Source organism: Argentina anserina, chromosome 4 (genome assembly GCF_933775445.1).
Source record: "Argentina anserina chromosome 4, drPotAnse1.1, whole genome shotgun sequence".
Taxonomy (NCBI): domain Eukaryota; kingdom Viridiplantae; phylum Streptophyta; class Magnoliopsida; order Rosales; family Rosaceae; genus Argentina; species Argentina anserina.
The window spans coordinates 18,471,959-18,497,625 of NC_065875.1; the positions used below are offsets into that span (position 1 = coordinate 18,471,959).

The 25,667-nt window shown below is 37.3% G+C and overlaps 1 protein-coding gene and 1 long non-coding RNA gene across 16 annotated transcripts in view; one reads left to right on the forward strand and one right to left on the reverse strand.

Annotated features, from left to right (window-relative positions):
* The window catches only part of LOC126791869 (uncharacterized), a 35,431-nt gene that overhangs the window by 2,090 nt on the left and 7,674 nt on the right, over positions 1–25,667 (forward strand). The window lies entirely within an intron of this gene.
* The window catches only part of LOC126791868 (uncharacterized), a 39,484-nt gene continuing 14,137 nt past the window's right edge, over positions 321–25,667 (reverse strand). Inside the window, exon 22 of the transcript XR_007671860.1 lies at positions 321–2,720. The gene's annotated coding sequence lies outside the window, so the exon portion shown is untranslated. The remainder of the gene's footprint in view (positions 2,721–25,667) is intronic.

Genomic DNA, 25,667 nt, shown 5'->3' on the forward strand with positions numbered 1-25,667 from the left:
AACTTTCCTGCCTGGGCTCATTAACACTCTTCTGTCCTTATAAGTGTTCTTCAATCTTCTGTTATTCTCTTTCCCATTTGGAATTTTTGCAAAACCTTCTGAATTGATTCCTGATTCAATGCTTTTTAGCATATTTCTTGCCAATTTTTTTTATAACCCATAAGTTTTGAGTTCATAATGGTTCGACATTACCGACTTTGAATTAATTTTAGGACACTTTGTGACTATGCACAGAAACCAAAATTGAATTGTTGGTTAAATTCCTTGAAAGGTTTGATGCTTCTTGGCTTGCAGCCCAATTTTTGAAAACTTTCTTTGAATTATCTGTTACCAAGTCATTATATACAATATGATACTTTTACGCTCTGCATGTGTGTTTCAGGGTGGTTTGGGAGAGGTTGTTAGGAGTAGGCCCCTCTTTATAAGGAGTGTTGGTGCCTATTGGTTAACTGTTTAAGCAAAGATCAAATTGGAGTAATCTTGTCTTCTTGCTATTGTGTTATCTTGTTTTTTTAATCAATCTTGTTTATAGATGGTTTTGATTGGGTATTTGGGTACGTAGGATGTGGCTGCAGTGTTGCTGGTTTACTACCAAGGTTTTCTGTTTTATCAGTGACGCCTATGCCAGGGGCAGCCGGTTTGGTTTCTTTGGTTTATCTCATTCCCTGTCTAATCTGTCCCCTCATTGTTTGGATGTCTACATAGAAAATCGCCATTTACGGTCTTAAATTTCACGACTTGTATTCTGTTGCAGGATTTTTTTTTTGAAATCATCATTCAGTTTACAGTGGTGCATTATGGTTTTTTTAAGCAGTCTAGAATGTATCATTTTTTTGTGGTTCAGGAGGATATTAGTTGGTGGTGGCCTACAGAAATATGTTCAGAGGATTCATAGGTTGTCTTTTCTTCCCCCAAAGGTTTTAGTATACTTTCTCTTTTCTGGTAATGACTACATACTTTGCTACATTTTGAGAGGATGCCAATATTGTGAAGGCTAAGATGCTGTGGATATAGTTTGGTACTTCCTTCATTCCTGTGCTTATTCTTTCAATGTTGAGCATTTGAGTGTGGAATTGGTTAAGGTGGTGAAATCTCTTTTCAACTTTTAAAATGACTTGTGCAGAGTGGAACCTATACAGTTATGATTAAGGTTTATAGTTGCTATTGAGGAGGAGGATTTTTGCTGTTTTTCGGCGTCCAGTTACTGTCTAAGCTGCATAAAAATGAATCCTTTGGTTTGGTTATTTCTATCATGAGTATTTTAGGGTTACTATGTCTACTTCTTTGCCATACACATGTTTGATTCCCCTGGTTCATTGGCGCGGTGATTTAAAGATCTTGTGCTCCACAGTTACCCCTTCTATCGTCGTGGCTGGATCTCGCCCAAAGATAATGAGGTTTGGTGAGTTGATCATGTTATAGAGATGAGTACTGAATTGCCTTATGCAGATATATATCCCTTCGAGTTGTAGTCTATTTATGATAATTTCAATAGTGGTGAGTTGTTTTGTCTATGTCAGGTTTGGCAGACAAGTCTCTTCTCAAAGTGGGTTTTGATTTTAGGTGGTCTTTTGGTAAAGTGAGCAGTTCTGTAATCCAGTGGTAATGTCTCATCTTTTATCTTTTATTTCCTGTGATCCATTAGTTGTTGACGGTAATATCTGCCAGTATCTTCTTGGCTGCCTTCTGAGTTGGTTGTGATATATAGTAGTCAACCAGATAGCCGTGGTTCTTTAGTGCCCTGTTCTCTGATTCATTTCGTAATGGTTGATGACTTGTTGGATATGCTGGTTGATTTGTGAAGGACTTTGTGGAAGATGGCTGGTTTGTGTTATTTTATTGTTGGATGGGCTTCGTTTTCAGTTGTGGTGAGAACAATGGGATGCTGCTTGTATAATTGCTGGTGTGTGCATGGCCAGTTGTTGTGTGATTATCCATCTGTTGTTATCGTCTTCAAATTATCTACACATTCTCTGCTGGTGGTTTTGTATAGTTGGAGTTTGGTTTCTTTCGCTTGTTATGTCATGGAGGTCAGTTTGCTGCATTGGTTCTGGTTTTTAGCAACGTGATGGTTGAATGCTGTTTGCTTGATGGAATGTATGTCCGAGTTGTGTTATGCTGTTACAATGTGCATTTGGTTAGGTTTGTAGGATCTGCATCTCTATTTCAATGTGGGTTACTTTGTATGTGTACACTAGGAACTAGGCATTTAGGTTAGGTTAATGGGATGTAGCTCAAATGGTAGAGCTCTTGGGCTTGTAACTTGCACCTGTGAGTCTCAAGATCCCGAGAAGATCAAGGTTCAAATCCTTGTGTCCCACAATTCAGTTCTCCGTTCGTTTCATCTGAAAGCATGGTTGGTACATAAAAGATAATGAAACTTGTGATCGCAGATGACAAACCAACTAATATTAATCTACTGTTGAATCTCAAAACCCGTTATTATCATAGATATCTTTGATCACAATTGCGATATCTAAAGTTCCCAACTTTATTTCACATTGAGCTTGAAGCTGGAGAAACTGATTCTGCGATCCTCTTGAACATAACAGACTAGGCATAGAGCCGTCGAGTAATTTACTTTGTAATTGCAAGCAGATCACATTCTATTTAGAACAATTATTTATGCTAATTACCGTGCTTTCTTTTCTTCACTTTTTGTTGCCTCGCTTTTGCACTCGAATAAAAACACTGAAAAGTAGACAATCTCTTCAAACAACCTCAAATCCAAATATGGCTAAAAAATAATACCACATAGCGAGCACACAGGCATGCTCATTAGAAGAATCGCTCACCTAGGACAATGCTGGAAGAAAATTTCACACTGCGGGAATGACACTAAGAACCTTGAGATGAGCTCTGGTGGATATGCCTCCTGTCTTCCTATGACAATGGGATGATACTTATGTAGAAGTGACGTGACAACTTCTTCCAGATCAATTCCTTCTAGGCAGCCTGCAAGACAGCAGACAACCAAAAACTTAGGCAACAAAATGCGTATAGAAGGTAATGAACAGCCATGTTTTCATTGACAATTTTTCACCTTTCCCAAAATCCATCTCCTGGTCTTCATCTTCGATATCCCCCTCTTCAATAACTAAACCATTTTCCAGGGCAAGAGCTGCTTCAGCATATCGATTCAAGAACTCTTCTTCCGTTTCTTCATGTTCATCATCCTCCGAATCCTAAATAGCATAAGACCATTAACTTTCCTAATCTCTGAGACCAACTTGCTAAAGTAGACTGCAGCATATCAGCTCCCACTATTGGTAGGCAGTATAGTGAGTATATACTATGTAGATACTAGATAACATGTTAGGAACTAATGAGAAGAGACTGATACAATAACTTGCTTCGTCATCATCATCGTCTTCAGTTTCACCATTATCGTCTTCATCTTCATCGTCATTTTCCTCAACTTCATTGAATCGGGCAGATGCTTCCATCAGAGAAGTAAAGCAGTCACGCAACAGAGCACCGGACTTTCCGAGTATCAGTAGTCTTTCAACCACCTTCGCCAGTGCCACCGCTGAGGTTTTCAGAACAATTAGTGATGTTATCAAATGTCAAATAAATCAACAACCATCTATCTGTTAACTTTTGTGGATAGATGTTAGTGATGTTAACAAATGACCTTCTACTCATAGGAGAACCTAAGAACCTTAAGTCCTTAACACAAGGAAGTCATGTCCTAAAGATTTAGGAACCAAAATACTTACCAATTAACTTTATCTCCGACTCTCTTGATAACCCAGGTTTGAAAGAGTTAGTGGAAACTAATCCGACGGCTGTTACCCAGGTCTCAAAGTCTCCATCTCCATCCTTCTCCAATGTACTCTCTACAACTTCAGGGCAGCATAAAAAGCACGATGATATAGCAAGCAACAAAGGCTTCCACAGAGATCCGGGCTTGCTTTTAACTTCTCTGAAATGGGAAAATGTTGCCTGACAAAATGCTGCTGCTAATGAATGCTTAACGCTTTCTGTCTCAGACGAATAACTTGTGACATGTAGCAGCAAATGGATGCAAGAGCAAGCTCTCCATGTTGCAGATGCATATTGTAAAGTGGCCTCACTTATAAAAGCACCGATACCGTCTATTACAGAATGCTTGGGAACAGGTGGAGCTGGAGGAGAAGGCAGCTGTCCTACAATAAAATTCTGCAGCCCATACTTACTGTGTAGACTGACAGCTTCCTTAATGCACTCAAAGACTGACATGTCCTATGATTCTTCCCAAGCATGCCAGTCCGCAATCAGATCGGCCCAAACCAGTAGTAGCTCAGCCACTTTGAGCTCTAGAATTATATTACTTCCAGTAACCGACAGCATAATGGATCGTAGCAATGTTGATGCAGAATCTAAGCAAGATGGAGGGGGCAAAGCGTTATCTTCCTGATACAGGTCAAGCAACAGAAATCAACAAATGTAACTAACTAAAACCCAGATGCCTACAACCAATCTGATTGAAGTAGAAATGTAGTTCTGTGAAAAAAAAAATCTAACAATAGAATATGGGTCAAATGCTACATATGTCAATTGTGGTAGATCTTAGGTATCACTTCCTCAATTAAGATATATAATGATTATAAACTTTGAAAATCATAAAAGCAAGTTCTAGTGATCTCTAGAGTCTATTAACTTAATATGCGGTAAACAATTGACACATAACAAAGAAAGCATGTATAATCACATTTAAGCTTAATCGCTCACAGATTAATGAATCTCAACTATGTTTAAGCATGCTGATGAATCTGTACCATGTTAACTCGTTTCTACATCTATTATATATTAACACATGCACCATATGTCAAGATTAACCAAAGAAACTCAGCTAACATAGGCACATGTTTCACTCTTAGTGACAATTTCAGAAGATATAAGCACATCATAGACTAATTAAGGGCCTAAGATTCAAACAAGACTATAAACATTTTTTTTGTTTGTTTTTATTTTATTTTTGTTTTTAACTCAAAAAACATACCTAAAAGACTCAAAATCTAAAATCTAAACACATACGCCAAAGATATCATATAAATCCCATCCCACACTTGAAATTGGCTTTGTCCTCAATGTAAAACAAAACTAAAACATGCAACACATTAAACAAGTATGAAATAGAAGACCTATGACATCACAAAACACACAAAACATGAAAAATAACAAAGGAGAAAGAATGAAGAATGCAAATCTGGAATCCAAGCTTCTCCATCAATATGTTTTATCTCCCAAGTAGCACTAAGTTTAACGTCAGCAGCTAGACGGTACTTATAATCATTGCTCCACTGGCACGAGATCGCAAATATGTACTTCTTCCACATCTTTCACCGCTACAGGCTCATAAAACGGTTTGAGTCTATGTCCGTTTACTTTGAAAGTGTTTACATTCTTTGGATTTTTGACCTCTACTGCTCCATGAACAAACACATTAAGTATAACAAAAGGCCCACTCCACCTAGAACGAAGTTTACATGGGAATAAACATAGACGCGAATTGAAAAACAAGACTTTTTGCCCAACAACAAAAGATTTTCTTTTAATCATCTTATCATGAAACATCTTGGTTTTCTCCTTATAGATTCGATTGGAATCATAAGCATTGTTTCAAATCTCATCTAGCTCATTCAGTTGTAACTTCCTATGAACACCTGCATCATCAATATCAAAGTTAAACTGCTTAATAGCCCAATATGCCTTGTGTTCAAGCTCTACCGAAAGATGACAGCCTTTCCCATAGACCATTCGATAAGGAGGCATCCCAATCAGTGTCTTGTATGTTGTCCTGTATGCCCACAACGCCTCATCTAAGTGTTGACTCTAGTCTTTCCGGGTTGGTCCAACAGTCTTCTCCAAAATTTGTTTGATCTCTTTGTTAGATACTTCTACCTGCCCGCTCGTCTGATGGTGATAAGGTGTTGCCACTTTATGATGAACATTGAATTTTCTGAGCAAAACTGCAAAAGACTTGATACAAAAATGGGAACCTCCATCACTGATGATGTACATGGGAGTACCAAATCTAACAAACAGTGATTTCAAAAATCTCAGAACAACAACAACATCGTTAGTACGTGTGGCCACTGGCTCCACCCACTTTGAAACCTAATCGACTACAAGTAGAATATAAATATTTTGCTGAGAGATAGGAAAATGACCCATAAAGTCAATACTCCACATATAAAAAATCTCAACAACAAAAATTGGGTGTTGGGGCATCTGATCTCTAGGACCTAAGTTACATGTGAGCTGACATCTGTCACATGATTCATAGAACTCATGGGCATCTTTGAACAAAGTTGGCCAAAAGAAGCCAATTTCAAGAACCTTCATTGAAGTCTTCTTTCCAGCAAAGTGACTTCCCTTTACATGTGAGTGACAAAAAGTGAGAAAAGATTGAAATTCAGTTTCAGGAACGCACATTCTTATCAACAAATCTGGACAATATTTCAATAAATAAGGCTCATCCCACACATAATGTTTAGTTGTCTTCACCAACTTGTCCTTCTGAGCTCTACTGTAGTCGCTTGGTACTCTGCCTGACACAAGATAGTTAACAATACATACCAAGGCTCAGAAACGTTGTAATATCCTAAACTACTTTGTTTGTTTTATTAAGTTATTTTTAGTTTTATTGAGATTTTAGGTATTTTTACTATTGTCAAAATTTTTTTTTACTTATGCGTTCAGTAAGAACACATCAATCATTTCCTTTTTGTCGTGCTCTCTCTCAGCACGCATGAAAAATGAGAGATGGCATACATAGGAGAACCTAGAGAGTTGGGCTAGTAGATTAGGATGGATTGGGAAAAGAGGAGGGTAGATTTCGATCAAAAACAGATAGGAAGAGCAAAGAGAGAGTTTTGGAAAACAGATAGAAACTTAGTGGGTGTGAGAGGGAAACTCAGTTTGGTCTTGTCTCTGTGTAAGGTAGGATTCTCATCCCCTTGGGTATTTTCGAATTCAGTTCTTGAGATGGGATGAGGATTACTTGCTATTACCTTGATCCTTGATTCTTAGTTTTGTTCAATTATATGTTTCCTATGATTAATTATACAGTAGTATTTGGACTTCGAATTCACAGACCTGGTTAGACACCAGAGTTAGTTAGAATTTCATTATGTTTTGATTAGAAGTCGTAGTGATTGCAGCTCTAAAAGAATGGTGTTCTTGAGATGTTCTTGAGTTGGGTGTCCAAATCAAATTTTGGATCTTTTTGATTCATTGTTGGTTGTGTTTAGGATCATCTTAGAGCTCTGGACTTGCTGTCAAACTGTTTCGAAGCTTTATAATCTCTTATACTACCCCATAAATGGAATCAAAGTCTGCAAATTCGAATTCTATGTTGCTGGAAATTTTTCCAGAAAGGTGCAGAAAACCATGGTTTCGGACCAACTTTTCAACATCATAACTTTTAGCTCAGTTCTTGTTTTTGATTCCAAAAGTGGTATTGTAAACTTGATATATCCCTCTATATGCATACCAAATTTCATTAGGTTTGGTGTACTTTTGGTATGTGAAAATCCTTCCTAAAATCTATCAGTTACACAACTATATCTGTTTTTACTGGTGCATATCAGTAGACTTTCGAAATTCATAACTATTTCTAGAAAAATCATTTTCAGGTGATTCAACTTCTAAGATTTTTATTAGGATGCTTAGTTTTCCTCAGAAGACTACAAAGTTAAATTCTTTATGGTTTTACCCAGATTTCATTGTGAAAGGGACTGGGTCAGAAAATTGTTTTAGTATTGGTTGTGTTAAGTTAGATTTCTTGTGGTTTACTTCAAATCATTTGTTTGTTAAAGTGTCCAGACAATAAATTGCTTAAGTTTATGACATCAATTTATGTCTTTTTGGAAATTGAAAGTTCCTTGTGTTGAGTTACTTGTAAGGTAGTATACTAACTTTGTATGTACTTGACCATTTGGTAAGGTTCCGGAGAAGTTGTTGGTGATCCACAAGAGTAGGCAACAAAGCTAGAGCTCAGGTTTGCACTACGAAATTCGAGGTAGGGTTTGATGGGGTGTTTGTTTCATGTTGTGTTTATGCATGATTTGTTTGGCTATTGTTGGAATTGTTTGACATTGATGTGTGTGATATTGTTGGCGTTGCTTGATATTGAACTGTTTATATGACTTAGACATATGATTATTGGAGATTAAGCTTATTGATTTGATTATGATATGCTCATTTATGAAAGCATGTTGTACTTGATTTATTATTACACGACATTGTGGGAAAAGTGAGTAGTGTGTTAGAAGTTAAAAAGAGGAATGAGTTTTGGGATTATATGTGATATTGTTATTAGGAAATCATTTGTGTAGTTGAGTTTCCTCATGGGGCATCCAAGATCTAGGTTAGCCCACACGTGCACAAGTTTGGGGAAAGTAAGCCCCTTTGACGTCTGGAGTCGATGAAATTATCTTATCGGGTTTCGGGTTTGGAGACCATGAGTATAAGAAGATGACTAACAAATGAGAAGAGTTTTATGAGGGTGATGTGAGGTGTGGGAAGAGTTAAGTTGATCATCGCATGCTTGCATTCTTAATATGCCTATTTGTTTCGTTGTCATTATTGTCATGTGCCATATCTATTTATCTAGTTTTACTGATAGCTCACCCCATTCAAACCCATTTTAGGTGTTTCTTGAAGTGTTTGGGAATCTTATAATGTAAATTAGAACCTTCTTACTTTTGTTTGTAAATAGAGCTTGAATAAAGAATATTATGAGGAGTAACGCTATTCTTGTTTTGGTTTGTTTGTTGTTTGTTTGTAAACACTTTAAACTTGTGTGCTTTTAGCACCCTTTTTAAAGGTTTGTAATATAAATAAAGGTGCGATCGTTTCTTGTCTTACGTTATGTAATGATATTAGTCTCATTTTAATTATGGATATTAAACTGTCTGTAATTAGAGTGTGATTCACATCTTAACTCGAGATTATACCGTTACTTGAGTTGGGGTGTGACAAACGTTGATGCTATCACGCAGATGCAGTGAGTCGTCCTCTGCGTTAGATCCATGCGTGATCCTGCTCAGGTGGTATGCCACCACATGCTCAGTGTCTTTCTTATCTTTGATCTCAATATCAGACTCCTGAAGTAACAACCTTCATCTAATCAACCTGGGTTTTGCATCATGTTTAGTCATCAAGTATCACAAAGCAGCATGGTTAGAGAAAATAATGACTTTAGTTCCTAACAAGTAAGACCTAAACTTTGCTAAAGCAAAGACCACAACTAAGAATTTATTTTCTGTAATTGAGTAATTTAACTGTGCATCATTTAAAGTCCTGAAAGCATAATAAATAACATTGGGCAACTTAACTGGACATTGACCCAACACAGCACCAACCGCATAATAAGAAGCATCACATATTAATTCAAAAGGTAAGTTCCAATCAGGTGCATGTATGATGGGTGCGGTCGTTAAAAGCTCCTTGAACTTGTTGAATACCTTCAAGCACACATGTTTATGGAGCATTGCACATACTGGTCGGGCTATCTTAGAAAAGTCCTTGATAAACCTGCGATAAAATCATGCATGTCCAAAAAAATATCTCACCTCCTTCACAGTTGACGGAGGAGGTACGCACAATATCAACCTTAGTTTTATCAACCTCAATCCCCCTAGCAGATATTACGTGTCCCAAAATTATACCTTGTTCTACCATAAAATGACACTTTTCCCAATTCAAAATAAGGTTAGTCTCGATACAACGTTTCAAAACCATGGATAAATGATGCAGACACATGTCAAAAGAATCACCAAATACCAAAAAATCATCCATAAATACCTCAATGAGTTTTTCAACCATGTTCGAAAAAATACTCATCATGCATCGTTGAAATGTTGCTGGCGCGTTGCATATGCCAAAGGGCATTTGCCGGTAAGCAAAAGTGTCATAGAGGCATGTAAATATAGTCATCTCCTGGTCATCCTTGTGTATGGATATTTGGTTGTACCCTGAATAACCATCTAAAAACAATAATATGCATGACCTGCCAACCTTTCTAACATCTGATCAATGAACGGTAGGGGAAAGTGATATTTGCGTGTGGTGGCATTGAGATTGTGGTAGTCAATACACACTCTCCATCCCGTTTGCACACGTTGAGGTACCAACACGTTCACATCATTCTTTACCATTGTAATTCTTGAACGTTTGGGAACTACCTGCACATGACTAACCCACTTGTTGTCAAAAATAGCATAAATTATACTTGCATCGCGGAGTTTAATCATTTCTTTCTTGACAACTTCCAACATGGGGGGGGGGGGGTTGAGTTGACGTTGAGATTCTCTTGTTGGCTTAACTCCCTCCTCCAAATGTATCTTGTGAGTATACAGAGTGGGACATATTCCCTTGATATATGCTACTGTCCATCCAACTGCTTGCTTGTACTCCCTGAGAACAGTCAATAACTTCTCCTCTTGCAACTGTGAGAGCTTTGAAGAAATTATGACTTGTAAAGTTTCACCATCTCTGAGAAAAACATACTTCAAATGCTCAAGTAGATGTTTGAGCTCTAACACGGGCGCTTTCTGAATAGATGGAGCAAACACGTTAGTTGAAATCGGAAGAGGAATGAGTTTACGAGACATACCTATCATGTATGGAAAAAATTCAAATGCCTCCTCCATTGCATAATACTCCTCCATCTCAAGGTTTTCAGCTGATGCAATCTCAAATATAGGCTCAAATTCCACAGGTTGAGGAATTTCCTCAATAGATTGAACCGGTTGTGCTGAAACTTTCTTTTTACCAGCCATTTCGATGACTTTTCGCATGTGATCTTCCTCCAATAAGTACTGAATGAACTCATACACAAAACTCTCAAAAACATCAATAGAACAACAAGAGTACATATCATTAGTATTTGAGTACTTGAGGGATTCAAAGATGTTGAATTTGATATTTTCTCCAACTAGTTCCATGCTAAGTGAACCTTCATAACAATCAATTTTAGTGTGAGTTGTTCTCAAGAATGGTTTACCAAGCATCAATGGTATCTCAGAGTGTACTTGTTCACCTTCCATCTCTAATATAAAGAAATCCGCTGAAAAAATTAAATCACCAACCTGCACTAACACATCTTCTATAATACCTATAATACCTTTAGGGTAACAGTTAAATCAATCCGCAAGTTTAATGGTTATCCCAGTAGGTAAAAATTATCCCATATTCATTCTATCATACACAACATATGGCTTTAAATTTATGGAAGCACCTAAATCAAGAAGAACACCAGCAAACTTGTGATCACCAATATTGCATGGAATAGTGAAATGTCCCGGATCACCTAACTTTGGTGGTAACTTTTTTGCAGCACAGCGGACACCCTCTCACTCAAGACAACTATTTCGGTTCCTTTTAATATTTTTTTTGAAGTGCACAAGTCCTTGAGGAATTTTGCTTACTGTGAAATTTGCTTGATCACATCCAACAACAGAATATTCACCCAAACCTTCTTAAAGACGTCTAGGATCTCCTTGTCTCTTTCCTCCTTCACCTGTTTTTGTAACCGGCTAGGAAAAGGCACATTAGTGATAATCAAAGGTGAGGTTAAGGGACATACCAGGGCTAGTTTCGGTCTTGACTCAATGTTTGTTCAAAGTGCATTATTAACATGTTGAGAGAATTCCTTAACGGATTGAGTTGGGGTGCCTAGACTGACTTTTGATGGTTCCTCAGGCACAATTTGCTCTAATATAGGCTCTTCCCACTTTCTTCTTGGCTTCTTGACCACTGGAGCTGCATCCACCACCTTCCCACTTTTCAAAACTATTGCATTGACTTCATGATGGCCCTTAGGATTAGGAAGAGTGTTGCTGGGAAGACGTCCTTGGTTAACTTGAGCAAGAGTTTGTTGGATTTGGCTCACTTAGCGCTCTAACATGTCAATTGTTTTCCCTTATTGCTGAGTGGTGGACTTAATCTCTTGGCGAAAGACACTGCTTTCCTCTATTTCCTTTTTGCTATCAAATATCATTTGTTGCATTATAGCTTCCAAAGTTAAAGTTCATGTTGATGTCTGACCTGGAGCCTGTTGTTGTTGAGACACACGTCTTTGGCCAAATTGCTGCACATCCTCTATAAGTTGTCTTTGTTGAAATCCAGGTGGAGTAGTTGGAGGATTGAGCACATTATTGCTTCAATAGCTAAGGAAGGGATGATCTCTATTCCCATTATATGTGTTGGGTTGCCTATAAAAAATTCACATCCTCTTCTTGGGTGTCTTCCTTAACTGCTCGGCACATAGAATAATCTTCTGCAAGGTGGTTCTTAGCTGAAAAAAATAGTACACACCACTTGAGATGCGTCAATGGTTGCTTTCTTATTCACCTTCATAGCATTAGCAATTAAGGCAATGTCATTCTCCATAGAACTCAATCTCTTCTCTATGGCTCCATCTATGGTAATAGCATTCAAGAATCTTCTACTGGCACTCATAGATCGGTCTCTAGACTGAAATTGTCTTGAATTATATGGTTGATTCTCCACAATTTCCTTAACTTCAGCTCCAGTCTGATTCCACCAATTTCCTCCACAAGCCGAATCCAGTTTTTGCCTGTTGAGGGAATCAAGTCCTTCATATAAGTACTCCATTTGAGTGTTGAGATCAAACTTGTGATGGGGGCATTGACGTAGTAGACCTTGGAATTAACTATACGCTTCATGTAATTCATCTCCATCTCTCTGCCTGAATGTACTGATCTGCTTCTTTAAATTCTTGGTGCGAGAGGTTGAATAGAATTCCTTCAGGAATGCAGCACACATATTGTCCCATGAGTCAATAGATTGGGAAGCCAATGAATTATACCATGCATTTGCTTGCTCTTTCAAGAAAAAAGAATAAGTTTCACAACATTCTCATCCATCGTTGTTGACTTATGTATTTTGTATAGTGCTGCAAACTCATTAAGATGGTCTTGTGGATCTCCAGAATGAGTGCCTCCAAAATGTGGTAGATTCGAAATCAGAGATGGGGGAATTGAGTAAGCCCCCAAATTTTGTGGTAGCACAACTGGTGAATCTGTTGCACATGTGCCCGGAATAAATGACTCCTTACGTTTCGCAGCCATTGGTCGTGGTGATGGTGGAGGCGTTAGAACACGTTGCTCTTCCTCAAACTCTGTCTCTGAATTAGAATGGTGTTTAGACTCAGAATCCTCACCAACACTGTTACTCGAACACATGTAGTCTCTGTTGTTCATGTTTAACTTTGTTGCTTTCTCAATCTCTGAATCAAATAACAGTGGTTCCGAGTTTGTAAAATGACGAGTATGCATACAAAAAACTCATGCACACAGTAAATAATGTAAGACTCAAAAGAAAAATAAAATAAATAAAGCAAAACTAAAAACAAAAGACACTTTTAAAACTTAGAATAAACAATCCCCGGCGACACGACGCCAAAATTTGATAAGCGCAAAAGCACCTACAAAGATACTCTATTATAAAATCAACTATATCTATTTAGTAAATGGTAAATATGAGTCATTACCCACAAATGATTAGTAAAACTAAGACTTAAAAACACAAACAGACGCGTAAACCAAAAATCTGGCAGACTCGACCTAGGAGCGGAAACCTAATTAATTAGCTAATCTAGAATCAAGAAAAAATTACGAAATTAAATAAAAACTAACTAGACACAGTGGTGGACTACCATACAAATTTTGAGGGTATTTGGAATTGGTTTGATTGGTGAACAATAATAAACAATATAGAAGTACTACTAAAAACAGAATATTAAAAAGTGAATATGAATGTAAATATGAGAGAAACAATAGTTAGAAACTTCTCTCCACCACTAGATATGCTTCAATCACCCCAAAACATTGTCAATAATTAATGATGAATGCACTCACAATTAAGCCAATGTCATTAGGTCATTAACCGTATTAAGTTCTCTTACTTGTTATGTTAAGCGAAATGTCGGTATCAACTTAGCTATATTCTCAATTAATTGATATATGAAATGTCGGTATCTAGACCAAAATAATTAAAATCACGAAGTTCTAAGAACGTTTGAGTAATAACAAAGAATCTAAGGTTAATGTCGGTAGCCTTAGATTACTAAGGAATCACTTCACACAAGTACCTACAAAGAACTTGTTATCTCTCACAGAATATGCAACGATATGTCAATCATATACACATTCGAGATATAAAACCATAAAACATGCATCAAAGTGTCGACCCAATGAGACATGCAATAGAATTATCAATGAACAATTAGTGAAGAAGTTCTCGTCTAAAATTATATAAATCAATTAGGGTTTGAAATCAAAGACATATCTAGGGCTTTGATTAGCCCCTAACTATTAAGAAATTTAGTTACACATAAGCTTGAATAAAAACATCATAAAATACATGGAAGATGAATTAAAAGTGGAGAGACCAAACTCCATTTTTCTTATGGAGGCTTGATGATGCTTTAACACCTTGAGGAGATGTGGGTTGTAGATTGAGGAGATTGAAGGTTGAGCTTGAAGAGATTGAAAGTGAGTTTGAGGAGATTTTTTTTCTTCTCTTGTGCCTCCCTCCTCTTTTGTCTCTCTCTCTCTCTCTCTCTCTCTCTCTCTTCTCTCTCTCTCTCTCTCTCTCTCTCTCTCTCTCTCCTTGTCCCTCTTCTCTCTTTTCTCCTATGTTCCTCTTCTCCCTTTTTTCTTATGTGCGGCTTCCCTTTGTCCTTCTTCCTCGCGTTCCCAAATCCAACATACTAGGGCTTAACTGTTTAATCCATTTGCTCTCCAAAAATTAAAAGACCATATTGCAATAATTAATCTCATTTTCTTTATTTCACTTTAAAATACCTAAAAATAAATAAATTTAATTAAAAATATAAAAACATAACATAACATAATAGCTAAGTAAAAGGAATAATTAATACAATAAAAGTCACACAAAAATCAAATTTTGGCTCGGCTCGAGCTCGATCGAATGAAAACAAGACAAACATAAATAACCTAGTAGGGGTGGACATGGGTCACTATGGTTCGGTTTTGGACAAAACCCATAGCCCAACCCAAATTTTAATTTCAGTTCGGTTTGGTTTTTCCATTTTAGAGACTGTGACCCACAACCCGCACAGTTCGGTTTTTTCGATTTTATCCATATGTAAAATACGTAATATTAGACATTAATTTCAAAGTACAAAATTTAAAATAAAGATGAAAAAACAAAGGGTCTAATTGATTATTCCATACCTAATTGACATTAACATCTTCACAGTCCATATTTAACTCTAGTACAAAAAACCTTTATTGCATTAAAATTGGAGAGAAACAAAAATGTTTGCGCTCCCTGTGGGTTTAGGTAATTGAACCTCGCTAAGTCTGTCGTGTAGGTCGTCTGGTTTGTCCAAACCGTCTTTCACGTCTCATATGAGCCGTTATTGATACTTATTTGCTAATGATATGAAACATTATTAGAATCATTGATTAGAGAATTCAATATTTAGACTCACGGTACAAAGAGAGGCAACATGCAATGGAGATTGAGGAAGGAGGGAGGAAGGAGGAGTTATGTAGACTGGTATTGCGGAATGAAGTGAACTTTTAATATAGTATTAAATTAGGAGTGATGATTTAGAAAGAGAGAGAGGGCCATAAGTTTTTCTTTTCTGAGAGAGGCCACAAAATTGATTAAACCCATTAGGTTTATGATGACTTTAGTTTTATTTTTATTAAAATAATAATAATAAAAGTAAAAATATACCAAAATGATGACGTTGACTGTTGACTTCAGGTTATTTGGGTCGGTTCGGTTTGATTCGGTTTATAATGGAGTAAACTCAGAACACAACTCAAACATAATCGGTTCGGTTTTCTTATTTTCGATTATGTTTTTTTTCGGTTTTCGACTTTTTTTTTTGTTTGGGTTCAGATATGGTTTTTTTTTTCGGTTTTCAGGTCTACGTGCACCGCTACAACCTAATACTCGCTCGATTCGGCTCATTTACACCACTACCACTTCCGGTGAAGGCTTGTACGAGGGACTGGACTGGCTTTCAAACAACATTGCTAAAAAGGCATGTTAAACTTTTCATCTAGAGTTCTTGTCCACAACTATATTTGAATGAACTAATTATGGGTTTGCTTCTCTGTGTTTTGTTTGTTAGTTATTGTTTTCATGTTTCTTTGTTTTTAGGCTTAGAGGACTACGCATGTTACTTTTTCTTTTTTCTTTTTTTTTTGCATCAGAGATTCAGAGTACGTACTATGTACAAACCCATGCATTGTATACCTGCAATTAATTAGGATAGAAATTATAATATGCTGTAACCCTCGATTGGGTTCTAGTTGTAATTGATGATTCACTTGTAGCTTAATGAGAATGTACGTAATAAGTCAGTAATGCAAAGGAGTGATGCTTTCCAATAGTTTGCATGCTCAAGTCTTTTTGATCCATATGTATCCTAGATATTAATGGAAGGGAATTGAACTTGCCGCAAGACAGAGAGATTAGAGAGTGAGGATTAGCTCAGTTTTAAATTTAATTGAGAAGAGAAGGTGACCAGTTGTTCACTCGTTCTTCAAACAAAGAAAGCCCTTAAACTTGTTATACAATCTTTTTTCTTTCTATATACAAATTTACAATGGTAGTCATTTATACCAAGGCTACAACTTTACGAGGAGCATACACTACGGTTACTCACGGCTTCATAACGTAGATATTGATGACTCAATGGTGGCAGTCGCTGTTATGGGAAAATCTTCGGCGTCGTTAGTTTTGTATTATTGAGAAAGTTTACACCGGTTGTGCTTCGTCATGTGCAAATTAGCTCACTTGGCTCATGCATATATTCTATTAATAAAGTCAGAAGAAAAGTTTAAAAAATAAAATAGTTGTTGGAGGATGAACGAAACGAGTATAATAACAATGTAATGGAACATAACGTAATAGTTTATTGATTGATAATGAGGCCCAATATATATATATTACATAACCACAATCTAGTAGGATTCAGAGAGTTACAGAGATGTGAATCTATCTCTAACAGGAAACCTAATAAGGCTAAGACACACACACACAAGGGTAGAATAGTAATTCTCCTTAAACACTCCCTCTTATGTCGCATGCCTAGGTTGCATGGTGCACACGTTGTGGCCTCGGTAAAAACTTTGTCAAGCAAAATAAAAACGTCTTGAGTAAAAACAAAAGCTTGATTGAAGGGAAAAAGAGCACAACACACCGCATACATTTGATAGCATCATGTGAGGTAGACTCCCCCTTAAGTCTACGAAACAACTCTCCCTAATTAGTGTCATAATCATGGAGTACAAAGAACAACGTATACAACGTTCATTACATGATTCTCAAAAGTAGTCTTGGGCTAATGATTAATCATTAATCTAGCCACACATCCTTATATCATTCATGCTATACATAGCCAAATTTAGATCTTAGGAAACAAGATTGCATAACAACTCAAAACAAGAGTTTGTAATGAAAATCAGATTCTCGGGTAGAGTGACCTTCACTCACTTAAACGGCCATAACCTCTTCGCCACAATAGGTATCAGAAAACTGTAAAATGTTCTGGAAAGTAGACACCCGTAGATTTCCAATGACATAAAGTTCACAACCTAGTTCGATCAGAGCAATTCACAGTGCTCTGTCGAAGTTGACTGACTTACAAATTCCCGAACATAATTGTCCTACTTTTCTTAAACGGCCATAACTCACTCAATACGATAGCTATGAACAAATGGTTGGTATCTTTGGAAAGTAGACACATAGACCTTTCCAACGGTACTAATTTCACAATGATTCATTGAGTGAGTTGTCATATAGGTCTCGTTCTTGACTTACAAAACTGGACAGATTCCGATTTGTCACATTTAATGTGTCTTTCACAAAGAAATTGGGGAATACCAATGAAGGACTGATTTTGGTCTGAGACAAAACTGTATGCATCTTCTACGCTACTAGTGTCGACTGCTACACCAAGGCGTACGTTGATGTTGTTGGAGCTGCTGGCGGCGTTGGTGTGGATAGAATTTGTGTTGGTTCACTAAGTGTAGAACTAAACACATGTCAAAGGAGCAATGCAAGTCCAATGACGATGCACAAGCGCATAGTTGATCACATCATAATGAAAGTAATAGTGCCCTAACAATACTTACATATATGAATCCATAGTTCATTGAGTCTCTTCATCATTTTTACTTAGAAGGAATCGAGAATCAAGAATTGGCTTTCATATGAACACATATGGGTATGAGTTCTTACAACCGATTGTACTACGTTCTCTCGAACGTGGCAATCTGATTACATAAGCTCTTCGTGGTCTGGAGGCATTTAATCAAGCAATTAAGGTTCCTCGGGCACTTTCATATCTGTGTCAAGATCCATTTACAAATATTTTATAACCACTATCATATGCTGCAAATCAGTTTACATGGACACTACCACTGATCAAGTAGGGGAAAGCAATTATGTCCATAACGAGAGAATATAACTCATCGTAGTCAATACTAGGATAATAAGACAATCTCTGTGTCATAGTCTTGCAATTATCGCATGACTTCATCATTCTCATTACACTTAAGAACAATGACTAACATAACAAGTATAGTTCAGCATGTATTGATTCTTTCCACTTCGGTCAAGTTGCTCACCATTGGTACTTTACAACGTAATAAGAGCATACACGAATACATCATCAATCATGGGAGATCAATCCATTAAACACACGTGCACTCTTTATATGATCAATTTGAGATATTTCTATTCTTCTCTAACATCAACAAAAAGGAGTCTGTATCGTCCCACAAAAACTTAGTTGATACACATGTTTAGAGAATATCTATTGATGATGAGCGAAATACTTGTGCCTATGCACCTCGCTTCTTTCTGTTTTTTTATTTCAAAGAATAATGGACTCTCCCTCATCTAGGTAGGAGCCAAGACCGAAGTTATGACTCTTACTAGTCCATCTTTATTTTTGCCGTCCTTGTTTTGTGGTGCAATACCACGGGCGCTGACAACACTACAACGTACGATGGTGCCATCGCCGGCTTCCTTCCCACTGTCAGGGATGGTGCCAACAGTGCTAGGACCAGATCATATAAAATTCTCCCATATACTGAGAGTTCCAACCCTACCGGCACATCACATCATTTATGTGTGATCTCGTCATTTTTGCAATATGAGTAAAGTCATTGAGCATCAAATCTTTGAATTTCTGGAGGTCGATAATGCGTTGCACTTTTGCACACTTTGAGTAGTGCGGGACCTGAATGAGACATATTGCCACACCACGTCAATTCCTGGCGTTAAAACCGGAATGGGAGCATTCCATATCTCCCCCTAACGACATGAAGTATGTCTCATCAAAGTGACCGTCTGCGGATATCGCAGGATAGAGATTCACTGTTGTAGATTGGAAATAGCAGACAAGTGTTGGTGATTCATAAATCATAACCAACTAAAAAAAATACTTAATCGTTTCATGTAAACTCATTGAGATTACTACAAGATAGGCACATAAGCAACTCAACCAAATAGGAATTAGTGAAAAGAATGTTGAGATCATATCTAGTGACCATCTGATACGCACTAAACACTTGGTGAGTTATGGGTCTGAGACGAATAAGTGTCACTGCATGCAACATCATTACATATCCCCATGCAAAAATCGGCAGGTTAGTACCCATAACCAAATCCGAGCTCTGCTAGATCATACAGTAAATGAACATGAGGAATAATATGTTCAACGATGATCCCAATAGGCATGCAAAACGAAATCATCAAAGGTCTTGGAGGTGAACTCTCCAATGGTATCCAATCGAATAGATTTGAAATGATGGGAAGGGTGGTGAGCCCTTAGTATGATGATCATAACTAAAAACTTAGCAAATGCAGCATTCCTTGTGGATAGCAAAGGGACATATGACCAACGCGTCGATGCTCATAACCTATACCATAAAAATACCGAAAAATGTCCGCATTCGGTTGGATATGGTCCATTAATGTCACCTTAAATACTTTATAAGAATGGAATGTTCTTGGTTGAAGCCTTAGCAAATGAAAGACTTCCTTAAAAGTTAGCAAGAGAACAAGCTTTGCAAAATGAGCGATGGGCATCAGAGATTGCCATTGATACATTAGAAAACATAGGAGGCATCACAATTTCCTATGAATGAGGGAATGCCATGGAGCCGCCGAGAGGGGCAGACTCGGCCTCACCGTGCATGGCACGGACATACACGGCCTCACCGTGTGGAGCACGGGTGAGGTGGTCCTCCAATCACTTCGTGAACATGAAAAATAGATGATCATGTGAATTTCAAAGAACTCAAATCATCATATCTCGTTCAAAATGACAAAAATGATCATGCCAAAACCGAGAAGACAGCAAAACCGAACTCATGATTCAAAGAATCTTGAGTTACATAAAGCTACTATTGCAGGCAAGCAAAATTATGTCTGCATGCTAACAAAGCTACTGCCGAAGCTTAAAAAAACTATTGTCAATGAAATCTGACAGATTTATTCCTCTCCATTCTCAACACAAATATCAAGATTAAAATTCATCATTGGCATGTATGGCCTTTTAAAACTTAACAAGGCACGAAGATATAAAACACAATCTCCGCACAAGATCCGTAAAACAACTAACTGCACCGTAGAATAGTGTGGGTGGTTACGCAATTAGCAAGACACTAGATTTCACTGTGGGTCATGCTTAAAATAAAATTAAGAGAGTCAATGACACAATGAACTTCTCTAGACAAAATACCGTAGAATATTGTAAGAGGGGGGATTGAAACAAAGTGCAATCCCATCAAGAGTATCACATGATAATAGAACTATGTTCTTTAACTTAAGAGTTGGAAAAACATGGTATTGGAGCAGTTGAATACTAAAAAATTAGGGTGGTAAAAACCATCTAATTGGTGCGGATGGTTACCAATAATAATAAAATCGTTGGGCTATGAAACGACTTGGAGAAAAACCGGAAAATTAACCGGAAAACCATGTCAAAATAACTCAAAACCGGGTGAAATTTGAACTGGAAAAACGTGGTAGTAAAAACTACTGTAAATATGGCAAAAAAATGACGAGAAAATCATCGGAAAACTCACCGGAAACCGGCGGCGGAGGGAGCTGCAGGTCTGACAACGGACTCCGGCAGGAACCGAATGGTGGCGCCGGAAACGCCAGCAAGTGGCCGGAAGGCGGCCAAAACGCCGAAAAAACGTTCTGGAAACGCTTGAATAGTAATTGAAAAAAACGACATGAATTTTTGACTTCCCGAGATCCATTGTTTCCAAATTTTTAAGATCCAAATTCACAATGTAGTGTTATTGGGGTCCCATGTAACAAAAAAAACGGCCAATTTAAAAACCACGTGAGTTGCAAACGTTGACAATTCATCCTAGGTTTATGGCAATAAAATTCTCAGGAGTTCATCTTGTAAACAAGGAATACGAGAAAATTTTATTGAATATGTCAATCTTTAATGCAACACAAACAAGCTTCCAATTCCAATAAACGACTTAAACTAAAGTCGAGCAAGAAACATGGCAATGCCAACGTCATACTTGAAAAATAGTAAGCAGAAAACATAGTCAAAAGAGATTTACTAATCAAAAGTTCATAGCAATAAAATCTTGCATTTCGGATCAGGCGGAGCCTTAGCCTGAAGCTCAAAAAAATTGCTTATTGGAGAATGGAAAAATATTACATTTCCATCGCAATTTTTTCCTCAATAGATATAGATATAGGTGTCCAAAATGACATGTGTTTCTTGGATGTGGAGCATGCATCAAGGTCAACTCTGGTAATACAACATCATATACGATTATTGAATCACTTTAAGTGTGTCTCATAGAATTTGTTATTTTTGTGATCTTTTGTCAGCAAATAGTGCTGCTTCAGAGTAATGGATTTCAAGTTAAATAAATGAGTACGTAGACCTTGGGATTATTGTTTATAGACATGAGTTTAAGAAAACTCAAACATTCAAATAACAGTCGCGATGACGACGCATCCATAAGAAACGAGGGTTGTATAGGTTTCGAGTAATCGAAACTATTCAAGTAATCGGAATTAGAAGGGGTGTGATGTATATGGTCACAAAATAATTGATGCATATCGGCGATTCTAATGATCGCACACAAAACAACGGTGTACTCAGACAACCACACGAAATCGATTTCTTCCTAGTAAATAATAACGTGACTCTCCTAGGACCGTCACATGAAAAACGTCGACCAAGAGAGGAATCATATCCCTCTTTGGTCTCATCGACGTTATAAGAAAGGCTGGAAAGGAGACATGATGAAGGCTAATAGCGCCCGATAATTTATATATATATGTTCAAAAGCAGCAATTTTAAGAAAAACATAATTGTTGGTCTGCCAAATAGACCGCATATAAATAAATTACTCTGCAAATCGATCCTCGTGCAGAAAAGTTGCTTGATGAATGCATTTTCGATCTTCGTCCGATGTCATAAATATCTTGTGAGGATACGATCGAAATTGCATTGATAGGAGCACTTTGTGCTACGTTCTTAATATGTTTTTACCTCCATTTGTACTTTGCTTAACCCTTATTGTTGTAATATCGAGTCATTGAGTCACAATAGGAGTCTAGGACGGTATTGGATGTATATTTGTACTTAAACGAGCTAAAAACGAAGAATTGGTCTAGAGTCCTAGTTTGAGTAGGAATCCTTATAGGACTAGGAAACCTAGTTGGATTAGGAGTCTTCATCTATCTACGTTTTGGTCGCATTGGTGATATGTTGAGAGTCCTGTTGGCATTAGGAATCCTTGTTAGACTAGGAAACGTACCATTTTGGAAAGTCCTACTTGAACTCAAACTCTTATTACGAAACTTTCCTAAATGAACTTCCTTGTTCTAGTAACTTACTTATTCTAGTAAGTTTCCTTTTTGCAAATTAGAAACTTTCCTAATCTAGTTGAGTTCATCTATTACATGTGTCTTTTTAAGAAAACAAATATCTAGATTAGGACATGATTTTCGAAATGTATTATCTCTTACTATTGATTTTCTTTTCTTATTTTCAGATTTGAAGAGATAATTCAAGGAGAAGAAGTTCTTGCCATGCTATCCAATTCAGCCAAGGAGAAGGAGCCCAACCCATGCCATGCTAACCCTATAGAAACAAGGAGATAAGAGCTTGTTCTACAAGGAAAAGAAGGGCAGCCATTAGACTCTAATTAAAAAGAAGAAATCCCAGCCGTGCATACATGGATCAGCCCATTTAAAACCCTAGCAGCCCCTCCTCTCCTCCTTCCTCTATAAAAGGCACAGCCTCCCTCACAATTCATCATCTCCATTCTCTCACAAACAAAGCCGAATTGCTGCCCAAGAACATCCAGAAAATTCAAGCCAAAAACCTTCATCCATCATCACGGCTTGGTGCTCATCTTCCTCCTCCACCAATTCGAATTCATCCTTGCTTCATCCTAGAAGGTTTCTAATGTGTGATTCATCCATGACTTGTAATCTTTCTTTTTATTTTCTGCAAATTTCGAATTCATTGTATGAATCATTGGATGTTATTTTCGGTTTCATATATGAAGAACATAAATTCAGACTTCTTTGGTTTTATGTTTTGATTGCATGAACTCATGAAATATGTGTGTGTGCCGTGTGTAGCATCTATGGGCAGTAGGTTTTCGATTTCTATTTAGGTTTTATTTTAATTTATTCCTTGAATTTGTGCATCTAAATCAATGCTTGAGGAAGCCAAGGCCATGGTTCTCCTAGGGTTGCGATTTAATTCACCAAAGTGTTCATTGATTGAATATGCGCTTCGTGTTTCAATTATGGATACTTATATAGGGCTGTGATAGTTCTAAGAATTTGCATGTTTAATTAAGATGAGTGACGCCATGCTTGTGTAACATGTCTCCAATTCGACTTAATGTGCTACTTTGTTGTTTAACTAGATGTTTCGTTATGTTGAACTCTCTTTAGCATATGTTTAGGATTGAACGCTTCGTTGATTATAAATAATTAAGAAGTCTTAACGATTAGATGAAACGCTTCGGACTCTAATTAGAATTGAAATTGAAATGGACTTAAGAAGAATCGAAAATACTTGCTGCCTATATGTTATTCTATGCATGTCATACATGTTTCTTGAGTAGAATTCGTGTTTTGGTTATGTGATGAATGGTTGATCAATTGTATATAAGTAATTTAGGATTTATTTTAAGTAGTAGTTTTAGAATCCAACTCAAAACCCCCAATAACATGATAAGTGTTGAGGCCCTTTTGATTCCCCGGACTGAACGATCCCTGCTTATTCTATACTAACGATGATGTTTTTCAGGGTATTTTATAGACGTTCTAACCGAACGATCTATCATGCATGTAGATGACAAAAGTATCGTCCATCTCGGCATGAATGTCATCACCATAGTATGACGAGTGATCACTTTTCCTATGCAAGCACGTGGAACATAGTTAGAAAACCAAAACGTGCAAATAAATGATTTAATAAATCAATAGGAAAAATGAAAAGGAAAAATAGAGTTGAAGGGTTATTGGGCTCGGCAGGCCAGAGACCCAAATTCAAGGTGGGTCGGGCAGTTGTTGAAACCGGGCAAAACCGGTTCGGATCCGGGTCGGCATCTCCTGGAGGTCGAACGCTCATCAGAGTGCATACAATGTCGGGCCGAGCTGTGTTGGTCAGTCGCGATCTCAGGACGTTGGCATCGATGCTGAACGGTGCCAAGCAAAGGCGGCGCTGGTTAGTTGGGCACGTCGCACTCAGGGGCAGCGCGCAAGACTAGGAGGATGAGGAGGAGGGGACCTCCATGGGTCACCAGACATAGAAGCGCAATTTCGTCTGGGCGAGGTGGAGAAGTCGCAGTCATAGCCAGAGTTACCAGGAGAGGCGCGAGAGGTTGGCCGAAGAAGAAAAATGGTGGGTGCCCAGAGCAAATTACTAGGTGCCCTAAGCAATTGCGATTTTAAGATTTTCTAATGAGTTTTTTTTTATTTTCCGAAAACTATTTGTCAGCATTTGGTCTGATTTGCTGACGATACAAGGAAAATAGGTCGTCAGGGGACAAGATCTTAGGGCTAGGGTTAATTTTTTTCTAGTGGTGGCATCGTCGCTCAGACACTTTAGAACAAAATACTGATAGCGTGTTGGAGGAGGAACGAAACGAGAATAATAATAACATAATGGAACACAATATAACCGTTTATTGATTGATAATGGGGCATATATATATGCATTACATAACCACAATTCCGTAGGATTCAGAGTCCTAATCTATTACAGATATGCGAATTTATCTCTAATAGGAAATCTAATAACGCTAAAACACACAGAATGATAGAATAATAATTATTCCGGAACAATAATTAAATTTTTGAATTGTTTAATTTGTCCATAATTTATTAATCATCACTATATGTAAATATATTCTCATGAGAGATAATAGTGTAACTTAACAAATAATAAATTTAAAAATAAATTTTTTTTATAGTTATTGACTTACTCACCCACAATCTCTATAATTAAAAAGAACTAGTAGACCATGATCTCTATAATTAAAAAGAACTAGTAGACCATGATCTTAACACATATGACAAATATTAGACTAGTATCATTCTTACACACCCCCCTCGGATCAGTCGGAAAAATTACATGATTTACA